Here is a 6258-nt window from a genome sequence, read left to right as displayed (position 1 = left end):
AGAACTACTGCGATTGTATCCCGGTTCTTCCGGACGAGCACCTCAATAGAGAAAGCCAAAAACTGACCGGCATGATGTGGCGAGAGTTGGTCGCTGTTCGAGAGGTTCTAAAATCCTTAAAGATTTCCGCTTTAGGCGATAAATCGGCTTCGTCCGATCTAGGCGTGTATAGCGCCCCAGTTCGGCCTTCCGAATTCTAGGGGCTTCGCCGAAATTTAAAATTGTAGAGTTCTATGGCTAAGTGAAAGTTATAAAACCGCATAGTCCGATGGCCTTGTTCGCTGCGCCGAGCACCTCCTTAATGGACCAAACATTTGGATAAAGAGTGTTCGGGTTTTCCACGAACACCCCAGTACTAGTTACGTGGGGGCGGAAGCTGACGACTGGCCTACTTTCAGAATCTTATAAACAGCCGTACAGAAGGTAATATTTTAAATAACAAAAGTGCTACATAGCGCAAGTAACTTCATCTTTAAATTACAAACATGATAGAAGTGACTTCATTCAAAAATGGTGTCCTTGGTACACTCATCGGCCACGAGATGAGCACCCTTCATAACGCCATCATAGTACATCTCGGGATGGCGATGCGCCTTGCCCTCCGGCAGCCCGTCCTTGACAAGCTTCTCCGCATCCATCTTGCCCCAATGCACCTTGACGCGGGCAAAGGCCCGGCGGGCACCCTCGATGCAAACAGATTGCTTGATCACTTCAAGCCGCGGGTAGGCATCCACCATCCGCTTGATTAGGCCAAAGTAGCTACTGGGCAGGAGCTCACCAGGCCACATCCGGACTATGAAGCCTTTCATAGCCAGCTCGGCCGCCCTGTGGAGTTCGACCAACTGCTTCAGTTGGTCGCTTAGAGGCATCGGATGTTCGGCCCCAGCATAGTGGGACCAGAACAACTTCTCCGTTGAGGTCCCCTCCTGGGCATGGTAGAACTCCGCAGCGTCTGATACGCTGCGTGGCAGATCTGCAAATGCCCCTGGGGAGCTCCGAATTCGAGTAAGTAAAAGAAACGCCTCCTCCACATGTTTGCTTTGCATAAAGAACTTCTTACCCGCTGCTATCTTTTTGGCCTCCTGGATCTCCTGCTGTTCTTTCTCGGCTTTGGCCTTGGCGTCTTTCAAATTCACAAGGGCCTTCGCAAGTTCGGCCTCTTTCACCTTCAGATCATGCTCCACGGACTCGCACTTCTTGCTAAGGTCCCGGAGCTCTTGTTGTACCTCGCCCACTCTAGCACTTTGCTTTTCGCGCTCCTTGCATTCCAAGGCCGCTTTGTCTTCGGCCTCGGACAACGCTTTCTTCAGGGATGCCACTTCGGCGGTGGCCCATGTTACACAGTCACAATGCTTTGGCATTAGACTGGCCAATTTTGCCTATCTTTAAATACATGCGAGCGGGGAATCGCTTACCTTTATGCTCCTCGAGCTGCCTCTTCGTGAGGCCGAGCTCTTGTCAGGACCGGATTTTCGGGATATCATTTCCCAGAAAATGGCCCTTGTGCTCACCAGCCCCAGGATTACTGTTAGCTGATGAGGCACCAACTTGATACAGAAATTCCAAGAAAAATACATAATATGTAGTACAAGACCATTCTGGCCTATGAGTACAACAATTGGTTTCTAGTGGCTAGTGGCGGAAGCGGTTTGTGGTCTCTCAGCATCTATGGGACTTCATTTCCCACAGGAACAGCTGACCTGGGTAACTCCTATCTTCGCGAGGCTGTTGTCACCATTGCTTGGGTTCTGGGGCTGTCATCACAACGCTCCTCTCCAAGCAAGAAATCTAGCCAAGACAATAGCCAGGGACAAGCCAGTGAGTACTTTGAATGTACTCGTAAACATTATGAACACGGGTATAATATAACAAATGATAATCATGCTTTGAAATATTCTATGATCACAATGTCAGTCATAAAATAAAATCCCTGATGCATGCAAGCAGGTTATTTATATACAACATGAATATGCAATAACAGAGTAGTAATAAAATGCACCGATCGGGTGTCCGTAGCGACGCCTCGAAAGGATAGTAAATAACGAGCATGCCTCAGTCGGGCGTCTGAGCGACACCACATAAAGGGCTTATGAAGTAAATAAATAACAGCATGCCATAGTCGGGCGTCTGAGCGACACCAGATAAAGGGCTTATGAAGTAAATAAATAACATCATGCCACAGTCGGGCGTCTGAGCGACACCACATAAAGGGCTTATGAAGTAAATAAATAACAGCATGCCACAGTCGGGCGTCTGAGCGACACCACATAAAGGGCTTATAAGCGAGACGAGTAACGAACATGCCACAGTCGGGCGTCTGTGCGACACCACATGAAGGGCTTATAAAGTAAATAATTAACAAGCAGGCCACAGCCAGGCGTCTCAGCGACACCGCATAAAGGGCTTATAAGAAAACAATCACAGTGATTATCCAGGAGGTAGAACCTTCCCAGGGATACTCAATAATTCAAATAATACAAAGGGTTAGTCCATAATAGTAATAATCATAATCATTATAAGTCACAAGTCAGGATCCATGTGCTGGTTTAGCAGTTTCTCCTCCGAAGACCGACACTAAGACCGACACTTGACCCATCCCAGACTGTAGTCCTTAACCATGGACACGGCTATTCTAATAGATTTAATCTCTGCAGAGGGTGTACTCTTTACCCACGAGTAACAGATTCCTTTAGTCCATCGGGACTAATTCCGTCTACGGTCTTTTAATTGAAAACACACCGGACCCGCACACACCAGCTTAACTTACCGGTGTCTGGAATCACCCATGACACATGTCAAGCAAAACTCTAAGTGGGGAGGCTACAACCTCGATTAGCATGGGATCAAATTTATACCACGCGCTGCTAAGGGGTGCCCCCCCTCTCGGTCCCAACCGGAAACACCCATACCCCCGGACCAGGTGGCCTGCCTACCGGCTGCAGTCGGTATCTTCCACCATGGCCTCTCTGTATAGTGTGTGCTAGAAAGGGGTTGACAACTTACTGAACCATACCCTACCTGCTGCAGGGACAAGTGGTAGTACGAAACAAGTATGGGGGTTACTGGAACAAGACTCGATCTATGGTCGACTCAGGAGGTTTAAGTATTCCCTGCATGATTAGCATAACAAATATATTTCATCCAACAAACAGAATCACCACTCTTCATACCCCATCATGCCATACCGGACACACTCATCTCGACGAGGAACTAGTGACAAGCTCATGCCTACCCAAGACAGATACTTTCCCGGCTTCCTTCTGGTATGCATGAAAAGCATACGAGGGTGACTACTATCACAACGTATCAGATTTCAGTAGCATGGAATCATTAATATGCACTTATGAGTATGTTCATATCATCACATAAAATAACGAAAACTCCGAGACAAGGAGTGTGTAACCACATTCAAACGACACACCAAAAATATTATGCTAGAGTTCAGAATGCTTGCCTTCAAGAGTATGCAAGTGGGGGTGCATTTTTGAAAGATGTCTTCTTCTTCAAAATCGTATTTTTGAAAATATTCAAATTAATCCATAGTTTCAAAACAGTACAAAAAAGTTGTCTGAATTTTTTTCAAATCAACATGCAAATAAACTAGACAAAATTTCAGAGAGGTAGGAAAAAGAATCAACTCATTTGGAGTTATACTCAAAAAGTTATAGCCAGTCAAAGTTTGGTCAAAATTTTGTTTTTAAATAAAACAGAAAAAGAAAAACGTTTTGAAATCAATACACGTCGAAGACGTACTCTGGGATCACGCCTCCACTTACGCCAGCATAGACCAGCACTGGGTCACTGACAGTGGGTACATGGGCCCACTGGTCAGGTTTGACCAGTCGCCCCCGCCTCCCTCCTCTGTCCGAGTAGAGGCGGGACTCCGGCGATTGACACCGGTGAACGGCGGCTCCTCGCGGGTTCCGGAGGGCAGGGAGGGATCCGCCAGGCCAGGGCGGTCCTCCCGGTGGTCGCCAGGCTGGCGGGGATGAAGGGAGTCACCGGCGGCGAGCTCTGCGGCGGAGGTGGCTTCGGGGGAATTTGGGGGTCCGCGCTACGGTGGCTCCCCGTCGAGTTTGAGAGGCTGGTCAGCTCCGCAAGGTTCAGGGGAGTTGAACGGTGGCACCAGATGGACGGGGGAGGCTCTGGTTGCGACGAGCGGGACTGGGACGTGGCGGTGGCCGAACCTGCCGGAGATGGGGGAAGAAGGCTCCCCGCCGTCGCTTGCTGGCCGTGGGGGCTTTGGAGGAGTGGCTTGAGGTTGTCTGCGTGCCTGGTCGAGCTCGGGCCCCCTTTTATAGGCAACCGGGGTCGGTTCCGCGGCGGCCGTGGATAAGCTCGACGACGAACCGCCGGTCTGTTGCAGCAGGGGGACGTGGCAGCGACGAGCGCTTGCAGACGAGGTTGTGGATGAGCTCGGACTGCTCCAGAGGGCAGCTGGCGCACGCGTGTGGCTCGGGCGGCGCCGTCCATGGCAGGGGCTGCTGTGGCCGGCCGCTAGTGGCTACGGCCGACCTGACGGCGGCACTGTGGAGCTCTAGGGGCGGCTCTACGGCGAGGGAGAGGGCGGGTGTGTTGCCTGCAAGCGGGAAGGGGCCAGGACGGGCGCGGGGAGGCGGCAATGAGACGCGGCGGCTCAGTGCGCGCGCATGCAAAACGTGCGCTCTGGGCGCGCCTAGAGCACACACGCTGCATGTTCGGCAAAATGCCACGGCATGCCAGAGGGCTCCAAATCACATGAGCTTAATCAGGTTGGGGCTATAGACTATGGTAGGGCCATTAGACATGCTGGTTAGGCAAAGCAAGCAGGTCCAATGTGCAAACCAGGAACTATGTCAAAACTAACCATGCACAAAAGGTGTTTGACAAAATGCCAAGGGCATCTAGGCATTTCTTGGGGTGGCCAAAAACTCCAGACTAGTGTCTCTTTAGATGTTAAAGAGGGTGGCAAGGTTAGTTTGGCAAAAGCAGAAACTTGCTAGTGGAAGTTTTTGAGAAAACCATTTCTGGACAGAAAGTAAAAGCTATCATTGCATGCACCAAATATACTCCAATGGGTCCACTCTCCCGGACTTAAGGATTTTGCAGGGTGGTTAATAAACAGGAGAAAGATCATGGGCATTAGAGCAACAAAAATTGGAGTTGCTGTAGAAAAAGCCAAACTGGACCAGAGAGCAAAAGAGGATGTTTTGCTCAAATTTTCCAAAGAACACCAGTGGATTTTTGCACAAAATTGAATAATATACTCCTACTAACATCCTCTAATTTTGGTGGAAGTTTTAAAGAAATATTTAAATAGGTTGTAGTGCAAAAGTACAACTGGACCAGATTTAAAAACTTGTGGTAAAACTCAAAATCTCCAAATGATTAAGGAATATTTTTGCACAAAAGTGATTTAGGGACATCACATGTCATCCCCAAATTTTGGTGGGATTTTTAAATGAATTTATCAAAGGGTTGTAGTGCAAATGGGACCCTAAACTTATGAAAAACCATTTTAGAGAAATAAAGCTCAGGAAAAATAATTATATAAATAATCCCACTAATAAAAGAAATGTTTTATTGAGATAGTATACAAGTCCAATAAAAACTTTGGAAAGTTTTCACTTGGGATTAAAAAGATAAACCCAGAAAATAAAATTTTAGTTTCCTGGCAAAATTTTAATAAACAAAACATGGTTAAATTTTTGGGGTGTTACAGCTCTCCCTGCGCTTGCTCCAGGTCCCGCTGTAGTTCGGCAACCTTGGCAGTACGGGCAGCAGCAGCAAGCAGCACAGCCTGCTTATGCACACGAATATTTATTGTTAGACTCCTGCGGATTATTATTGACCCTCCGTTTGGTTTTTCTTTCTGAACACCACACAGAGTATCAGGGGCTACTACCTATCGGGTGGTAATTTTACACATATTTATTGCTTACCTCAAAGCCTGTCAAGAGGATGGTGCAAGCTTCGGTTAGTCCGCTCTGGGCGGACGAAACCTTTCGAATCACCGAACTCATAAGAGTACGGTGCTCTTCACCCATGGAAGCGCCGCGAAGCACTTCCAGCAGACAATCCGGCGCCTCGGGCGCACCGGAAGTCCTCGATGCAGATGGCTCGCCCTCCCTAACGAGGGGCTGTCCGCCTGAGTTCGGAACCATTGAAGGTTCCGGGACAGTGTTCGGCTGAGAGCCCGGCCTACTGTAGCTCTCATCGGTACGATCCGCGGGGATCTTGAACCACACGTGTCCAACGTCTGGGACCCCATCTCGGGGC

This window comes from Triticum dicoccoides, chromosome 3B, assembly GCF_002162155.2.
Source record: "Triticum dicoccoides isolate Atlit2015 ecotype Zavitan chromosome 3B, WEW_v2.0, whole genome shotgun sequence".
Classification (NCBI taxonomy): domain Eukaryota; kingdom Viridiplantae; phylum Streptophyta; class Magnoliopsida; order Poales; family Poaceae; genus Triticum; species Triticum dicoccoides.
Note: the sequence above shows the minus strand (reverse complement) of the source record.